General features: G+C 37.5%; 1 long non-coding RNA gene across 1 annotated transcript in view; it reads left to right on the plus strand.

The window, feature by feature from the left end:
- LOC139084599 (uncharacterized) overlaps positions 1-8937 on the plus strand; it is a 77605-nt gene extending 68668 nt beyond the window's left edge. Inside the window, exons 3-4 of the long non-coding RNA XR_011542105.1 lie at positions 4098-4209; positions 8675-8937. This is a non-coding gene — a long non-coding RNA (uncharacterized lncRNA). The remainder of the gene's footprint in view (positions 1-4097; positions 4210-8674) is intronic.
- The last annotated feature ends 11401 nt before the right edge of the window (positions 8938-20338 follow it).

The following is a 20338-nucleotide window of genomic DNA, read 5'->3' on the forward strand; positions in this document are numbered from 1 at the left end:
CTTTATCCAACCTGGAAAAATTCCTGGCACAAAGGAGATCTTCAATAAATATTGTGAATATTAATATAAATAACAAAAAACAACACATATAGTAGTTATTATGTACAAGGTTCTGTTCTATAGGCTTGTATGTATCCTTAAAATAGAATTATGTAATAATGTATTATCACCCTTACCTTATACATAGGGAAATCAATGCATGAAAATGTTAAGCAACTTGCCATAGGTCACATAACTAATAAGTTGGAAAGCCAGGGTTTGAATCAAGGCAGCTGGCTCCACAGCCTGCAGTCTTAGCCACCATGCTAAATTGAAAATACAAATGAAATACTAGATGCACGCTTTCAATTATGCACACTTCACAAAGTCTAACTATAATATCCAGAAGCATTATCTTATGTCAACTCTCTGAACAGGCTTAATGATTAAGAAGAAATACTGTCATTGGATTTATCTTTAAAATTCTAGCCTTAAAAGGCAGGGTAAATGTAATTGGCAATAGTGTGCCCTTTGAAAGATGTCACTGACATTAACAGAAGATTTCTCAGGGCTTAAATAGGCTTTCCAGAGTCAAAATCTCTTTGAGACCAAGCCCTTGCTTAGTTCAGTAAAACAAGCATTCAACTCACAACAGTAGTGCCTTCATTAATGGGATGTCAGATTGCTTGCATTGTTAGCCCAGTCTGCTCAGTATGGTGCACAGAAAACTTCTGACCCAAACGTCTATTTTTCTTGTGATTAATATTTTATTAAGCATTAATAAATACAAAAAAAAAGTGCCTAAAAGGAATGCAATAATGTTCATCTCCATAGTCACAGAGGGAGATAATCATTCTTGGTATACGGCATATACACACCACTATAATGTTTATCCTGGAGTTTTCCTCTGAAATTTTAAAACTGTGTTAGAGCAAAGAATTTGTCTAAAAAGACAGTGCATTTTATTAACCAAATGGAAAAAATAATTCAGTTTCTAATGACCTGAAATGCTTTTTAAAATCTGTTAAAATGTTTCTTCATCTTTAAAATGAGGATTTGGGTTGTGCCTACGGCTGTGTCCATAGTCCTGTGAAATAAACACGGCTACGCTGAGGTTACTGGGATGCATATAGGACGGAAGAGCAGAGACTTAGAGGGACCCCACTGTGCCTTCTCATGTCTTCCTTAGGGCACATAACTGCTATCATCTTCCAGAATCTTTATTTACATTTACACATCTTCATGGAATTTTTCCAGCCTATGGAAGTTGGTGTAATTTGCATCAAGTTTAAGAAGTAAAGAATCACAGATTATTCTGGCCATTTTAGTAATAAAAGCCCTCATTTATTGAGAAAAATGGCATGTGGCTGATTTGCATATTTTGCATTTAAACCTCCCAACAAATCTATGATGTAAGTGTTCTGATGGTTGTTTGAGGAAAATGAGGTGCAGGTTTACAGGGTTTAAGTCAAGGACTAAGGCACCCAGACAGTTATTGATGGAGGGAGTGAAGCAGGTGTGGAGAGGGTGTGGCTGACCCTGGCTTAACCTCTGTTTAAATCGTAAACCCAAGGGCATATAGCTGGGGAGTGGCAGAGAGAAGTGAAATGAAGGTTTCTCATTTAAAATTCAATGTGATTCATGACATCTTACTTATTCTTTTTCTATGAAGATATTCAATATCACAAATGTAAAAGCTTTTCTTTGTGGATTGGGATTATTTTCTATTACAGATCAAGGATAAGTAGACTAAAGGGCGGAGGCTGTGGATGGAATCATTTTTATGGTCGTCTCTGTGCCACTTCTGAGGGCAGCCAACACAGTCGAGCACACATTCACTTCTCTTGCATCTCCTGCCAGTGCTCCCAAAATGTGGGATGAGCTTTACCACCTGCTTTCAAGAAGTTGACACCCCAATAAATTCACACACTGTGGGTTTAATAACAGGACTCCTAATGACTAATGTAATGTGTAGCAATATACCTTTGCGGGTGTGACATTGATGAGAAGATAAATGGTCCATGGAAGAATCCCTAATTTACTTTGCATATTCTAAGCTAGAAAATCTAGGCTGAAACAATTGGTGTATAGTAATGGGTATACCAGGAGGGGAGAGCATAGGAAGGAGAGAGAGAAAGATATATATATTTTTTTAAAGATTGGCACCTGAGCTAACAACTGTTGCAATCTTCTTTTTCTTCCCTTCTTCTTCTCCCCAAAGCCCCCCAATACATAGTTGTACATTCGAGTTGTGAGTGCCTCTGGTTGTGCTATGTGGGACACCATGCAACATGGCTTGATGAGCAGTGCTATGTCCATGCCCAGGATCCAAACCAGTGAAACTCTGGGCTGTCAAAGTGGAGTACGTGAACTTAACCACTCGGCTGTGGCGCCAGCCCCTGAGAAAGATATTTTAAAACTCAGATTGTGAGGATAAAATGATTTACTCTATAGAATTGAAATCACTGAACTGAATATTCTTTTTAAAGTTTAATTTATAGTTTTGTTGTTAGTGCCATTGAGTTGATTTCAACTCCTAGTGACCCTGAGGACCTGAGAGCAGAGCCCTGCCCACTCTTTCTGCGCCATCCTCTGACCTTCTGGAGCTATATAAGACAATGCTCCGCTGCTATTTGCAGGGTTTTCTTGGCCAATTTTTTCAGAAGTGGGTGGTTAGGTCCTTCTTCCTAGTCTCTCTAGTCTTGGAGAACCACTGAAACCTGTCCACCATGGGTGACCCTGCTGGTATTTGAAATCCCAGTGGCATAGCTTTCAGCATCCCAGCAACACACAGCCATTGCGGTCTCACAACCGATGGATGGGTGGTGTGGTTCCCTTATGGGGAAACCATCCCAGGCCATGGCCAAGAGAGCATAAAATCTTAACCGCTAGACTACGTAGTGAGGATGTGGTTAGCTGGCTAGTTTACAGCTAACATAGGCTTAAATATCCTTAGTCATCAGCTTTCTAAGTCCCCCTCTAGTTCCTCCTTACCAAGAAGCTGGGGCTACCACTGCATCCGTGAGTTGAATTTCTGTTTTAGTTTAAATCAGAAGCTTTCTCATTTGAGAATTATCCCAGGTTGGTCGATCCTCTTGTATTTGTCCTGTGATTGTCTGTGCTATGACTGAATAATTTTTCACCTGAGCCCCGTTATTTCTGAGTTCTCCATTTTGAATCTGAAACTGCTCAGAGCTCATTTTACACTGGAATTTGCTTCTCCCCGAAATGCTGAGCAACAGGCTAAGTGGCTCGTTTTACGTCTCACATATGCGAATGATGTGCCTGTTGCTCTAACTCCAGCTCTTTCTCCATCCGTTTTTCTGGCGTGTGTGTGTGTGTGTGTGTGTGTGTGTGTGTCTGTTTGTGTGCATGTGTGTTCTCTACTCACTTGAGAGCTCCCTTGACTGGATATAAAATGACAGTTTATTTTACCTCTTCCCCCCATGTTAGGATGATTCATAAGTATTGAACCTGAACTGAAAAGAGACTCCCTGTGGTCTAGAGTCATGACTCGTTCTATAAAATTTCATTATAATCCTTTGAAATAAGTGTCCTGGGAGCAAACGTGTGTTCACTCATGAAGACAATGTGAAATGATATAATTTATTTTTCTTAAATATTTTTGTCGTTGTTGACTAGGATTTTCCCTGAGCCAACATCTGTTGCCAGTATTCCTCTTTTTTTTTTTGCTGAGAAAGATTCTCCCTGAGCTAACATCAGCTGCCTGTCTTCCTCTATTTTGTACGTGAGCCACTGTCACAGCATGGCCACTGAGAGTAAGTGGTGTAGGTCCATGCCCAGGAACTGAACCTGGGCTGCTGAAGCAGAGTGCACCAAACATAACTACCAGGCCACCTGGGCTGGCCCTTAAAATTGTTAATTTAGGAATACCTTCATGTAGATTTTTCAAAATTCCTAAATAGTGCATTTAAAACCATTTTTTCCCTAGATAAAATAAATTTTAATGTTTTATTCTGACTGGGATATTATAAGAAAACGTGAAGACATTTAATAAAAATTTTCAGTTGTCACATTTTATTTAGGTTCTATTATATGTAGAGTAATCCTTGGCATATAATTGTAAGTGTTTTGAACTTTAAAATTTTTTTTTTTAGATGAAAAGTTTTGTGTTCAGGAATTGTGGCTTCTAAACTGGATCATCTTGATGACAATCTGTGGGCAAGTGTGGGCTCTTGGCATCGGGTTTCTCCCCTCAACAGCAAAGTGGTAAGATAGATAACATCTATGATTTATTTCACGTCTAATATACATTTTCTTTAAGAAAGGACGTTTCAGGGACCTGTTGAAGTTATAATTGTTTACTTAATTTTAATCACAATGAATTTCCTTTGAAGTACTTAAGTCTTACTATGTTGGGTTTGAAAGAAGAACAGGTAAGTGTTAGCCATGGTTTCTGGTCTTTGTGCATGGCTGTTTTATCAGCTGGCTTGCATGCGCCGTCTCAAGCCTAGCAATGAATCTTATGACTAGTACGTGACATTCGTTGTGATCTTGAAATTGGGAGGATTTAACTCCCCCATAACATAAAATATGGGGTACATTTCCATCACCAGGATGTATAAGTAATAAGAATGTGAAATATTCTCAAACACTTTTGTGCTTAACTTTTCATAGAAGGGAGAATCTTGGCTCTCAAGGGGAATCATCTCCAGTTATGCCTACGAACCTGAATAGCATTGTCTGATGGCAATGTGGTAAACATTTAAAACAGAAACTAACCAGTATGAATTTCTGATAATGTTCATTAAAATTTCTAACATGATGTATTATAAAGGAGCCTCAAATGCAATATGTTGGCCCAAAACACTTGGCAATCTACTAGGTATATATTCTCTCCTCCCATAGGAGGCTGTATTTATAGGCCTTTTTATACATTATGGGACAGATTTCCATTCCATGTTAAAAACGTAAAGCTGAAAAGTATATTTATCCATAATTGTTGTGCCCTATAGCAGAACATTTTTGTTAACATTTTAGAATCTGATAAGCTTGAACATTCAAATTAATATTTGAGTGAATTTCAATATATTCTTTTAAATTCTGTTGGTACATTTTGTATTCATTGAGGCCAACATTGCATCTCTATTATGTTTAAGACAGGGGCTGCAAAAAATTTTGGGGAAAAAATCCCATGGCCCAATTATATTTAAAATATTTCCTTATAATTTTGGCATTGTTTGGTAGATAAAATTTTATAATTTTAAAGAAAATAATATCTTTTATTATTCATTTCTATAATATTTGGAGTAATATATACATACAAATACTTATTTGGACAACTCAATAGAAGCAAAAGAAATAAACATCTGTCAAGACTGCTAATACTGTGTAACCCTTGTAAACATTTCAGCAAGTCTTTCAACTGTTTTGGGAATAATTGTGCCCATGTAAGTTTATGATTAAGAGCATCAGTAAAAATAACTGTCATGATGAAATGCAGTCTATTCTTCAGTAGATTATTGGCTGTTTTATGTTGCCATGGCTGATTCTCCACCTTCTTTCCAGTGTTATTTGGATAGACGGTTTCTTCAATGAGCCAGGAAGTATAAATTGGAAATATATTGAGCAAATTGTTCAAGGTGTCTTGTTCCAAAGAAAGAATAATTCCTCTGTTAATATTTTATAGCTTCATGCTAATGAGGAGATTCTTCAGCTAGCAAGAGAGCAGTTTAGACCACAAAGTAGGAGTAACTTTGAAACTAGGAGAAGAAGTGAACACTGAAGTCTTTGCTGGAATGTTGTGGGCTTTTTCAATGTTTTCAGCCTCTGCTAATAGTGCATCCTGCTTAGTGATCAATCTACTCAGCCCTTGCTAGCTCAAGGCTTGATTTTAAAGTCTAAAAATCTTCCTTAGTTAAAGGAAAGATGGCATGAGGCAGAGGAACATTAAAGGCAACAGTACAAATGAGGTCTGTTAGCAATGATCAAAAGCAAAATGTGAAAAAATGTTAGCAGGAAGAGGAGGGTTATCCTTTCTAACTCGGGCTAATGACTTTTTTTCCTTTAGATTCAGCTAAGGATCTTACCTCAAAGCCCCTGAGTAAGAAGTTTTTATTCTTGTTTTGGTTTTCAATTTTATCCTTAAAATGAAGTTTCTAAAGTATGTTAACAATTTGGAAAGAACAGTGACTTAGACATTGAAGGACTTGATTTCTTTTTTGGGCTGTGCCCCTAACTAGCTGTGTGACTTCGGGAAGTGACCTGACGTTACCAGCGTAAATATCATCATCCCTAGAAAGAACGTGGCCACCGGGTTTTCTTCTCTGTAACATGATTTCATATTTCTTTGGAATCACATCGCCCTATTAATTGTGTTAAAACATAATCTTTTTCTGCCTGGAGGGTTCATTGACTTGGGTTTGCCTGGTTTAGCATTATGATATGGCATCACTGTACATTCCATTTCAGTAAATATTTCTTTTTATATCAAATGGGTAGTAACTCTTCAGCAATCCTTGCTAGTCTTGTGAGCCATGTAAGGGATGCACCTGTCATTGGTCACACTTCATATGAAATGCAAATGTTGCTGTTTTTTCACGGAATTTTATGTTCTAATCATGACCTTGAAGAAAACTAATGTGATATTAGTTTGATGTGCTAGATTTTGACCTTGAAAGTACATGCACACGAGGGATTTATGTTACTTTTCTCCAGGCTTCTTTGAATATTTTTCCCGAAATCATCTTGAGAGATCTTTTAGTAATTGTTTCCACAAGAATTCATACAAACATAATTGAACTTTTGGGCAAGAGATGCTAATATTGCCAAGTTATTGGATGTAAAGATATAGGAATTGCTAGAATAGTGTAATCATGAAATAGAATATTGATACTATATTAAGTCATCAAATTGAATTTGTTTACACTTGGAAATTCTTTGTATATTGGATATTGTTATTCAAATTGGATTTGAAAAAGTGATTTTTCAGACTGCAGTACATGTAGCTCTGAGGGTAGATTGAGATTTTCCAAAAGGTATTTGATCAAAGATAGCTCCAAGAAATACGTTTTCAGATCAGATCAAATTGATAGTGGATACACATGTATGCCCCAATACAATTTTATATGATTGCTAAGTCTTTTATTCTCTCTAGAAAGCCAGGGACAGAGAGTAATGACAGTTGTTTTGTTCCCTTATTGTTCTAAGATGTCATTAAGGGCAGTGCATATTAAAATAGAAGGCAAAGGTATACAAGGACCAGTGACTGCGTTAATTTATTATTATTAGTTTATTGTTATTAATTTATTAAACACAGAAAACAAATTACGGAGAACATTTTGTAAGAGCATCTAGCTATTTCTTGGAAATTGGGGACATTTTAATGGCAATGATGACATTAGATAGGAAAAGTCATCGTCAAGAGACTTGCTCTGTTTGTGTGTGAAAGGAGCAACTTTGACCAAGTTATTGCGAAAGCCACTATATTGCTTTCCTTTCTCCCTATTGCTATTATCCTGAGTGAAAAATGTACAGTAGCCAGAACAGAAGTTTTGACATTGTCTTGGTTTGCTGCTTCAGTGCAGAAGTCATCTTAAGACTGATCATTATTCAGTCCTTTTCCTGGTGAAGAAGGCCTGGCGTATATGTATCATGGATCAGGGTAGGTGACAGGATGACCACATTGGTGCTTGGAGCCAGAGGTGTATGTTAAAGTGTATCCAAAAGAGGGGGCCAATGTCGGAGGAGCGTGGGCCCCAGGTGATAGAACAAGGCATGAGGTCTGGGCAGCACTGGGACTTGAGACTTAAAGTCTGGGAGATTGACAAGAGCAAGGAAAAGCCGCTGACAGCAGGAGTGAAGATGCTGTTTGCAGTGGACAAGGAGGAAGGCATTCTGAGCGAATCCCCCACACATGTGCTCTTAGCCTGGCCAACTCAGGTGCTGAGGGAGCTGTATAATTGGTGACCTGCCTCCATTTAAGGGGCCCTGAGTGTGATGAGCAGCTATCTCCAGGAAGTTTTTTTTAAAAAATCTAAAAGGGAAAGATTTATTTGGCTGTTTCTTTATATTTCTTCCAAAAATCTAAAAAGGCAGAGATTTATTTGGTTGTTTCTTTATATTTGTATGTTAACAAGGATGATGTACCTTGGTGATGGTGGGGTCTTTTGGCCTTAATTATGTAAAATTGAAATAAGTTAGGTTTCATGGTGGTTACCTTCTGTGGAAAATGATAGTATGACAATTCAATATTTATGTTTGTCAGTATTGAGTGTGAACTAATTTGTTACTTGGAATTCACTCTGACTGAAATTAGGTCAAATGGTTAGTTCAAATGATCAATAGCGATACATTGCCATTGGTCTAGGAGCAGGCGCTAGGGAGCAAGGTGTGCTGCTGGGCTCTTTGAAAGGCTGGACAGAATGAAAAAGAGGAGGACTTGCCAAAGACTCTTACAATTAATAGTGGGTTTTTTCTTTACTGAGTAGAGGCAATGGCTGTGAGGAAACCATTCCTCTCTTAATATTGGTGGTTAATTCTTTGTTCTTGTACATATAGAGTATTTGCTCTCTCATTAATCATAAGTTAAAGGATTTGGGGAGATCACCTAGGGGCTAAGCAGGGTGACCACCTTCTGGATATCTCATCAGAGAAAAGCAGAGGTTCATGAATCCTGGTGGGGGATAGACTTTGTAGGTCATTAATCTCACAGTTCTCACCCTCCTTACTCTAGCGTTTGTTGAATATCTACAATGATGGAGATGCAAATCTGAATAAGAAGACATCCCAGCTCACAAGAGGCTCCCATCCTCATGAAGAAGCCAGGCACCTGGCTGTAATGGCTATTACTCTTATCAGAGGTCAATGTTGTTGAGTGCTGATTGGCGGCTGTCCACTCTTCTGAGCATGTGACTTGTTGTAACATATTAAACCTTGCCACGATACTATAAAGAAAATTCTGTTAGAATAACCCTATAAGAAAATGAGGCACCAAGAGTTCAAGGAAATTTTTGCGTTCCAACAGCTAGTTTGGTGAAGCCCAGAGTGGAGCTTGAGCTGCCTGACTCTTGAACACCCTCTCTTAGTCTCTGTGACACCACATAGAGAAACACCTGTGTGATATATGGTGCAGTGGGTACTTATACCTCCACCAGTCTCTTTTGAAAATCAGATGAGAATGGGGGCTTTGTGAATTCCATAAATGTCATAATCTCACTATAATCCATGGTGACAAGCCATCTCTGTATCACAATTAGGCAAAATTAGTCTAATGAGGGGCTGGCCCAGTGGCTTACTATTTATGTTTTCATGCTCTGCTTCAGTGCCCTGGGGTTCACAGGTTCAGATCCCAGGCACAGACCTAGCACCACTTGTCAAGCCACATTGTGGTGGCATCCCACATAACATACAGGAAGATTGGCACAGATGTTAGCTCAGTGACAATCTTCCTCGAGGGAAAAGAGGAAGATTGGCAACAGATGTCAGCTCAGGGCCAATTTTCCTCACATCCACACAAAAAATTAGTCTAAAGGGAGGTGGTGGATTTCTGGTCCCCAGGCAAACCAATTGTATCACAGAGTCCAAGCATGGGAGTGGAGCAAGAGCCCTTCCTGAACTAACCCCTCCATCCCACTCCTCCTTACACACCCTCCTTCCAGATAACCACTGATTTGCTTTCTGTCACTATAGTTTACTTTGAATTTTCTAGATTACAAATGGCATCATAAAGTATATGCACTCTTTCTTCTGGCTTGAAAGAAATTTCTTGGCATATTTATTTCTAGAAATTTGCCCATTTCATCCAAGTTATCTATTTTGTTTACACACAATTTTTAATAGTATTTTTTTTTCTGTAAGGTCGGTAGTAATGTCCCCACTTTCATTTCTGATTTCAATAATTTTAGTCTTCTCTCTTTTTCTTCTTGGTCTGTCTAAAGGTTTTTTAATTTTGTTGGTCTTTTCAAAGAACCAGTTTTGGTTTTGTTGGTTCTCTCTACTGTTATCTATCCTCTAATTTATTTATTTCCACTCTAATTTTTATTATTTGCTTCCTCATGATAACTTAGAGTTTATCTTGTTTTTCTTGCTCTTCTTTTCCTAGTTCATAAGGTGCAAAGTTAGACTATCGATGTGGCATTTTTCTTCATCTTTAATATATTAATTTCTTGCTGTAAATTTCTCTCTGAGCATTGCTTTCATTGAAGCTCGCAGGTTCTGGTATGATGATGGGTGTAGTTTCTTAAGTTCAGCACCTCGAGCACTGCTCCTCTGAATCTGTAGGACTGTTAAATTAAAAAGACATGCTATCTTAGTACAGTCAGCCTACAATGGTGGGATAGACATAGGACAACTGCTGTAAGTAGTCCTATTCAAAAAGGAATATAGAAGTCATAAATGAGCCAGTCATCCATAGCCATTCTTAAATGCAGCAGAGCAAATGTTGGAAGTCTTTTGAACAGGTTACAAAGCCTGCTAATAATTTTCTATGGCCCTCTGCTCCCAACTCTTGGCTCTTGCTTTCACCGTTTCTTGAAAGGGAGACGATATTTGTAGCTGAATAGTTTCTCAGTCTGCTTCCTAATAATAGAGTTTTGGGGATTTATTAGCATCTTAAAATTTGATATTGTCTCTCTCCCTTTTGGTACAACTGACAATGTTTCTGCTGGTATGGTTTTCTCAAAAACTCTGTGGATCCTCTGGGATTTACTCCATTAGACAAAAGCCACATCTACAAATATCATCTAAATAAACTGTTCTCTACTTTGAATTCTTGATGTGATAGCTGAGGGACAATTCCTTTAAGCTTCCTAGGGACCCTTTTGTTCAATTGAAAGGATCTGTGGTCTAGGACACTAAGCCACATGCTAAGTCTCTTTAGAAGCCCTTTGTGTGACTAAATAATATTCTGAAATTTTGATCTTTCTCTGGTTTACAGTCACATCCCTCCATATTATCGCTAAACCTCGTTTTCCTTAGAGAGCTGAGAAGTCAGTTCTTAATTTAGCTTTTCATTGCTCTCTGGAGACTGACACATTTCTCAAATATCAAATCCTGATTCTTTTTTGTTTAATAGTTAAATAGTTTTCTCTATTCTTTCATTTTGATATGAGTAGCAAGAAAAAAAATGATGTGGCACCTTTAGCATTTTATTTGGAAATCTGCTTAACTAGATCATCACGTTCATGGGACACATTTTCTGTTTCTCGCATAATTGCAGGTGAGAGTGTTGCTAAACTTTCTGCCATTACATAACAAGGATCAATTTTCCTATAGTTTCAGATATGTTCCTCAGGTATTCATCATAATCAAGTAACTAAGTCTAGCCTACATATAAAGGCTTGCATATCATTAGCCCTGGATCGTTGGAATCCTTTTTAGAAGCTACCTACCACATGTACATTTAAAAACCTGACATTTTAAGATATTCTTTTTATCACTGCTTTTGAAAAATTTGATTATTGTGTGATTTTCTGTAGTTTCATTCATGCTACTTGTTTTTGGGTTTGTTGAGATTCATGGATCTGTATGTTTGTTGTTTTTATCATATTTGGAAGTTTTCAGCCATTATTTCCTCTATTATATTTTTGTCCCCCTCTCTAACTGCTCCTCTTTAGGACTTCAGTTACTTGTACAGTAGACCACTTGAAATTGTGCTTCTGCTCAATGATGCTTTCTTCATTTTAAAAGATTTGATTTTGTCTATGTTTTTTGTTTTGATAGTTCATATTATTATATCTTCAAGTTAAATAATCTTTTCTTCTACATGCCTAATTTGCCTTTCATCCTATGCAGAGTGTTTTTCATCTCACTTATTATATTTTCATCTCTAGAAGTTCATTTCAAGTCTTTCTATATTTTTAGTGTCTCTACTCAATTTGTTAACCATCTGAAATACAGTTCCTGTTTTAATGTCCTTACTTGCTAATTCTAACAACTGTGTGCCTCTGTTTTGATTGATTGACTTTCCTCCTCACCCTCAATGTGGGTCAGATATTCTTGTTTCTTTGCACGTCTGGTAATATTTGACTAGATTCCAAACATTGTGAATATTATGTTGTCATATGTGGAAACTTTATATTCATATAACTATCTTGAGATTTGCTCTGGGACACAGTTAAAGCACTTGGAAACAATTTGAATTGTTGGGGGTCTGGTTTTTAAGATGTGTCAGGTGAGAGCTGTGTTTAGTCTAGGACTGATTATTCTCCAATCTTAGAGCAAAACTATTCTTGGTACTGTACCAATGCATTGTGAATTCTCAATTTTCAATGTGTTTGGTGGGAACAAGCTTTATTTGAGTCTCTATGTTAGCAATGAGCACTGTAACCTCTAATCTTCTTATTTGTTTTTTTTCTCTGACTTCATGTATTTTCTTTCCATGCATGCACTGACATAACTTTGCTGAATAGTTGAAGGAATTTTCAATAGATCCTTAGAATTCTCCATGTTGCAGTGCTCTTTTTCTTCAATCTTTAGCAGTCTTTAGCCATCTTCGTCTCCCTGGGCTCTCAGCTCCATCACCTCAACTCTTCAACTCTTCAAGAACAGTCTTGAAAAGTACTTGTATAATTGGATCTGCTCATTTTGGTGTCTGTACCATTGCTATAAAAACATGCCAGGTGGATGAGAAACATTTGGAATAGAGTTGAATCGCCCCAGTCACCAAGTTCCGACAGTGAGAACAGAGCTGTCTAGTATCCATTAGCTGACCCCAGCCCAGGAAGCCATAAACAGTTATTGCTGAATGTCATATGGTTGTATGATTATGGGTTTTTTTGGATAGCATTATTGTGGCTGTACAAGAGGAAAAAAGTATTTAATTGAGGTAAAATGCTATGGCCAAAGTAACTGGTGAAGCAGAATCCAATTTCCATTGCAACTTTTAGCAAATTTGAGATGATATAAAGTATTGGCTTTTGAGATAAAATGTTAGGAATAACTATTATGAAAATAAGTGAAGATCTAACCTTCATCATTTAAGAATACACTGGCTTATATTTCCTTAAAAGTCAGTAATCCTATGTTACTACAAGTAGTTAGCAGTTGTAAATTAACACAGCATCATGTGCTGTTAAATAGTTAAATATTTACATAGTAAGTACTCTGTTGTTCATATGGGGTGATGATCTCATTAACTCCAACGGAATTGCTATGCTTCACCTTGTTATTAAGTCTGGTTTATGACGCTTTCTCTTTCTTCATAGAAAAATATATAATATATATAAATATACATCTATAAAATATGTATATTATATAACATAAGTTATATATGTTTTATATGTGTGTGTGTGTATATATATATACACATAAATATATATAATGTAAGTGCTCTTGTTACTTGCTCCAGGTTAATTTAGAGCTTGGTAATATGGTCATTATAACCAACTTTTTGTTTGTTTTTAACTATTCGACCTATTGTGCTTTTCCACTCTTCATTCTATCATTTTTCTGTCCTTTTGGCTATAGCATTTAGGAGAAGTACCTTTATTTATTTATTTTTAATTAATTATTTTTTTATTGAGGTAACCTTGGTTTATAACGTTATATAAATTTCAGGTGTACATCACTGTATTTTGACTTCTGTAGCAGTACCTTTATTAAACAGTATTCTTTAGCTTTGAGGAATGACTTGTTTTTCATATATTTTTCAGAAACTCTTTGAAAGTTTTCTCTATTGGCATAGAATTGTATTACCTTACTTCCACATCCACATTAAATCAAGATTCTTTTCTTCATGTATTCATTTAATTGCCAAGAATGTCAGTAATATTCCGCATATGTTTTCAGTATCTGTAGCTGTCAGAGTTGCAATCCAATGTACACACCAGGATAGACGCGGAGAGGGCTGATGGCCACTCTGAGTTTATTATAACCAGCATTTTCAATATATACATAGCTTACAGGTGTTAAACATACACAGGTGTTCTGGATGAAGTAATTAGCAAATGCCAAGAATTCTTAGTGATTTCTCAAGGACCCCTCCCTTGGCCTCTGTTTTGATATTATCATGTTATTGCTGTGCTCGTATATTTTTATCTCCAAGCAGGCAAGGTCTCTTAGGCAACGGCCCCTCCTGCTCCATCTGTGACCCCAGGTGGCCATGCCTGTCTTAGGTTGCCCTGCCCTGGGGGTCTTACCCGTCATTGGCTGACTGGCCTTCTCACCTCTTGGTCACAGTTTGTTGGCAAACCTTTTCCAGTGATTATTAACCCTTCCTGTGTCAGGGGTGGCTACAGTAGCAAATTTAATTTTCCTTTATTTATTTATTTTTTTTAATTTTTATTTTTTCAGATGTACATCATATTTTGAATTCTGTATACATTACATCATGTTCACCACCCGAACACTAATAATAGTACATCCCCTCACATGTGACCCTAATCACCCCTTTTGCCCTCCCCCCTTCCCCAATGGTAACCACCAGTCCAATCTCCAATGCTATGTGTGGTTTTTTTTGTCGTTTTAATCTTCTACTTATGAGTGAGATCATATGGTATTTGACTTTCTCCCTCTGACTTATTTCACTCAGCATAATACCCTCAAGGTCCATCCATGTTGTCACAAATGGCCGGATTTCGTCATTTCTTATGGCTGAGTAGTCGTCCATGGTGTATAAATACCACATCTTCTTTATCCATTCGTCCCTTGATGAGCACCTAGGTTGCTTGCAAATCTTGGTTATCGTGTATAATGCGGCAATGAACATAGGGGTGCAGGTGTCTTTATGCCTTTGTGTTTTCAACTTCTTTGGATAAATACCCAGCAGTGGAGTAGCTGGATCATATGTTAGATCTATCCTTAATTTTCTGAGGATACTCCAAACTGCTTTCCCTAGTGGCTGCACCAGTTTGCACTGCCACCAGCAGTGAACAAGGGTTCCCTTCTCTCCACACCCTCTCCAACATTTGTTGTTTCCTGTCTTGTTAATTATAGCCATTCTGCCTGGAGTGAGGTGATACCTCATTGTAGTTTTGATTTGCATTTCCCTGATAGCTAATGATGTTGAGCATCTTTTCATATGCCTGTTGGCCATCTGTATATCTTCTTTGGAGAAATCTCTGTTCAGATCTTTTGCCCATTTTCTAATTGGATTGTTGGTTTTTTTTGTTGTTGAGCTATATGAGTTCTTTGTATATTTTGGATATTAACCCCTTATCTGATATGTGGTTTGCAAATATCTTCTCGCAATTGTTAGGTTGCCTTTTCATTTTGTTGATGGTTTCCTTTGCTGTGAAGAAAATTTTTAGTTTGATGTAGTCCCATTTGTTCATTTTCACTTTTGTTTCCCTTGCCCAGTCAGACATGGGACTTGAAAATATGCTGCTCAGACCAATGTCATAGAGCGTACTGACTATGTTTTCTTCTAGAAGTCTCATGGTTTCGGGTCTTACATTCAAGTCTTTAATCCATTTTGAGTTGATTTTTGTGCATGGTGTAAGGGAATGGTCTACTTTCATTCTTTTGCATGTGGCTGTCCAGTTTTCCCAACACCATTTATTGAAGAGACTCTCCTTTCTCCATCGTATGCTCTTGACTCCCTTGTCGAATATTAGCTGTCCATAAACGTGTGGGTTTACTTCTGGGCTCTCAATTTTGTTCCATTGATGTGTGTGTCTGTTTTTGTGCCAGTACCATGCTGTTTTGGTTACTATGGCTTTGTAGTATAATTTGAAATCTGGGAGTGTGATACCTCCAGGTTTGTTCTTTTTTCTCAGGAATCCTTTGGCTATTCGGGGTCTTTTGTTGTTCCATATAAATTTTACGATTCTTTGTTCTATTTCTGTAAAAAATGTTGTTGGAACTTTGATAGGGATTGCGTTGAATCTATAGATTGCTTTAGGAAGTATGGATATTTTAACAATGTTAATTCTTCCAATCCAAGAGCACGGAATATCTTTCCATTTCTTTGTGTCTTCTTCGATTTCTTTCAACAATGCTTTATAGTTTTCGGTGTACAGATATTTAACCTCTTTTGTTAAGTTTATTCCTAGGTATTTTATTCTTTTTGTTGCAATTGTAAATGGGATTGTATTCTTAATTTCTCTTTCTACTACTTCATTGTTAGTTTATAGAAACGCAACTGATTTTTGTACGTTGATTTTGTATCCCGCAACTTGACTGTATTCATTTATTATTTCTAGAAGTGTTCTACTAGACTCTTTAGGGTTTTCTAGATATAAAATCATGTCCTCTGCAAAGAGTGACAGTTTCACTTCTTCTTTTCCAAGGTGGATCCCTTTTATTTCTTTTTCTTGCCTGATTGCTCTGGCTAGGACTTCCAATACTATGTTAAATAAGAGTGGTGACAGTGGGCATCCTTGTCTGGTTCCTGTTCTTACAGGGATAGCTTTCACTTTTTCTCCATTGAGATTGATATTGGCTGTGGGTTTGTCATATATGGCTTTTACTATGTTGAGGTATTTTCTTTCTATACACATTTTATTTAGAATTTTTATCATAAATGGATGCTATATCTTGTCAAATGCTTTCTCTGCATCTGTTGAGATGATCATGTGATTTTTATTCTTCATTTTGTTAATGTGGTGTATCACGTTGATAGATTTGTGGATGTTGAACCATCCCTGTATCCCCGGAATGAAACCCACTTGATCATGATGTATGATCTTTTTAATGTGTTGTTGTATTCGATTTGCTAGTATTTTGTTGAGGATTTTTGCATCGATGTTCATCAGTGATATTGGCCTGTAATTTTCTTTTTTTGTGTTGTCCTTGTCTTGTTTTGGTATCAGGATAATGTTTGCTTCATAGAAGGAGTTAGGAAGCCTCCCCTCCACTTCAAATTTTTGGAGAGTTTGAGAAGGATAGGTATTAAGTCTTCTTTGAATGTTTGGTAGAATTCACCAGGGAAGCCATCTTGCCCTGGACGTTTATTTTTGGGAGGTTTTTAATTGCTGTTTCGATCTCCTTACTGGTGATCAGTCTATTCAAATTTTCTACATCTTCTTGGTCCAGTTTTGGAAGGTTGTATGTTTCTAAGAATTTATCCATTTCTTCTAGATTATCCAGTTTGTTGGCGTATAGCTTTTCATAGTATTCTCTTATCTTTTGTATTTCTGAGGTGTCCATTGTAATCTCTCCTCTTTCATTTCTGATTTTATTTATTTGAGCCTTCTCTCTTTTTTTCTTGGTGAGTCTAGCTAAGGGTTTGTCCATTTTGTTTATCTTTTCAAAGAACCAGCTCTTGGTTTCATTAATTTTTTCTATTTTTTTTTTTAGTCTCTATTTCGTTTATTTCTGCTCTGATTTTTACTATTTCCTTCTTTCTGCTGATTTTGGGCTTTGTTGTTCTTTTTCCAGTACCTTTAGGTGCACTTTTAGATTGTCTATTTGGGATTTTTCTTCTTTGTTGACGTAGGCCTGAATTGCTATAAACTTCCCTCGTGGAACCGCATTTGTTGTATTCCACAGATTTTGGCACGTCGTGTTTTCATTTTCATTTGTCTCCAGGAATTTTTTGATTTCTTCTTTGATTTCTTCATTGACCCAATCATTGTTCAGTAGCATTTTGCTCAATCTCCACATTTTTGTGGCTTTTCTGGTTTTCTTTCTGTAGTTGGTTTCCAGTTTCATACCTTTGTGGTCAGAAAAGATGCATGGGATTATTTTGATCTTCTTAAATTTATTGAGACTTGTTTTGTGGCCTAATATGTGATCAATCCTGGAGAATGTTCCATGGGCATTTGAAGAGAATGTGTATTCTGTGCTTTTTGGATGGAATGTTCTGTATATATCTACTAAGTCCATCTGGTCTAATGTGTCTTTTAAGGCGAGTGTTTCCTTATTGATATTCTGTTTGGATGATCTATCCATTGTTGTAAGTGGAGTGTTAAAGTCCCCTACCATTATTGTGTTACTGTCTATTTCTCCTCTTATGCCTGTTAATAATTGCTTTATATATTTAGGTGCGCCTATGTTGGGTGCGTAGATATTTACAAGTGTTATATTTTCTTGTTGGATTGTCCCCTTTATCATTATGTGGTGCCCATCTTTGTCTCTTATTACAGTTTTTGATGTAAAGTCTATTTTGTCTGATATAAGTATTGCTACCCCTGCTTTCTTTTCTTTGCCATTTGCATGGAATATGTTTCTCCATCTTTTAACTTAAAGTTTGTGAGTGTCTATAGGTCTGAAGTGTGTCTCTTGTATGCAGCATATACATGGATCTTGTTTTTTTATCCAGTTGGCCACCCTATGGCATTTGATTGGAGCATTTAGTCCTTTGATATTTAAAGTAGCTATTGATAAATATGTATTTATTGCCATTTTGTCACTTTTTCTTTTTTTGGGGTGTTTTAGTAGTTCTTCTCAGTTCCTTTCTTCTTCTCTTGCTCTCTTCACTTGTGGTTTGATGGCTATCTTTAGTAATATGTTTGATTTCTTTTGTCTTACTTTTTTTCCTGCTTGTTATAGGTTTCTGGTTTGTGGTTACCATGAGGATCCTATTTAATATACTATGCATATAACAGTCTATATTGAGTAGATAGACTCTTTAGCTTGAGCTCTTTCTAAAAGCTCTGCTTTTTCACTACCCTCCTCCCACATTATATGTTTTTCACATCATATATAGTCTTTTCTTTAGTGTGTGTCTATCCTTTACCCTCTTATCACTGAAATAGGTAATTTTAGTATATTTGTCTTTTAACCTTCATCTTACCTTCACAGGTAGTTGATCTGCTGCCTTTATTATACTTTTACCTTACTAGTGATTTTATTGCCTGTTTTTTCTTGTTGTTCTTTTGGGGTTTTTGATTATTTTTTTCTTTTATCTCTATTTGTGGTCATTACTTTCCCACTTAAATAAGTCCCTTCAGCATTTCTTGTAGAACTGGCTTCTTGGTGATAAACTCCTTTAATTTTTGCTTGTCTGGGAAGCTCTTTATCTCTCCTTCCATTCTGAATGACAGCCTTGATGGATAGAGTATTCTTGGTTGTAGGTTTTTTCCTTTTAGCACTTCAAATTTTTTGTGCCATTCTCTTCTCACCTGTGGGCTCTCGACTGAGAAGTCTGCTGACAGCCTGATGGGCTTCCCTTTATATGTCACTTGTGGTCTTTCTCTTGCTGCTTTTAGGATTCTCTCTTTGTCTTTAATTTTAGACATTTTGATTATAATATGTCTTGGTGTAGGCCTCTTTGGGCTTCTCTTGTTTGGAGCTCTCTGTGCTTCCTGACCTTGGATGTCTGTTTCCTTCCTCAGGTGAGGAAAATTTTCCTCTATTATTTCGACAAATAAATTTTCTGCCCCTTTGTCTCTCTCTTCTCCGTCTGGGACCCCTATAATCCGACTGTTAGCACGCTTGATATTGTCCCAGAGTTCCCTTACACGGTTCTCATTCTGTCTAATTCTTTTTTCTCTTTTCTGTTCTGCTTGGGTGATTTCCTCTAATCTTTCACCTAGCTCGCTGATCCGTTCTTCTGCTTCCTCTACTCTGCTATTGAGTCCCTCTAGTGAATCTCTCATTTTGAGTGTTGTCTTCTTCATTTCTGATTGGGTCTCTTTCATATCTTCCAGTTCTTTGCTGATGTGCTCACTGTGTTCATCCATTCTTCTCTGCATATCTGTGAGCATCCTCAATATATTTTGTTTGAATTCTTTGTCGAGTAGGTCACTAGTTTCTGTTTCACTTAGTTCTTTTTCTGGTGTTTTGTAGTGTTGACTTGCTTGGAAAGTATTCCTTTGCCTCCTCATTATGCCTCTTTCTCTGTGCTGTTTTCTTTGTACTAGGTGAGTCAGCTATGTCTCCTGATCTTGGAGAAGTGGCCTTATTTATGAGATGCCTTATGAAGCCCAGCAGTGTGGTTCCCTCTCGTCACCAGACCATAAGAACCAGGAGTGACCCCTTTGTGGGCTACTTGTGTTCTTCTGCTGTGGCAGGGTTGGTCCCACTGCAGGTACCCAGGGAGTCTGATCTTTCCTTCCCTGGTCAGCTGTTTGTAAATCCAGTTTGGAGGGGCCTCAGCACTGTTGGCTACAAAGTCTATTAGCACACTCTTATTGCAATTGTCCTCTTAATTGGGTTGGTACCCAGTGTAGCTGGTTGCTAGGCTAAGGGGTGTACAGATGTGATAGGCCTGAGGCCAACAAGGCTGTTGTCAGTTCTCTTAGGAGTGCAGCTGAGTGGGGCTAGCCCTTGGCATGGAGGCACTCAGTTGTTTCAGGCTTTGGAAGGTGGGGCTGATCCTTTTTATGGCTATTTGTGAAGCACAAGTCTTCTGCCACTGATAAGACTCACCCCCCACTGGACCACATACACTGTCAACACAGTCCTGGTCTGTGCACACTTATCAACCCCCTGGAGCGTTCCCCAATGCCACACTTCTGAGGCCATCACCTCTGCCCCAATGACCCCCCCAGTTCAGCTGGTCCTCACACAAGCC

This window comes from Equus przewalskii, chromosome 7, assembly GCF_037783145.1.
Source record: "Equus przewalskii isolate Varuska chromosome 7, EquPr2, whole genome shotgun sequence".
In the NCBI taxonomy this organism is placed as follows: domain Eukaryota; kingdom Metazoa; phylum Chordata; class Mammalia; order Perissodactyla; family Equidae; genus Equus; species Equus przewalskii.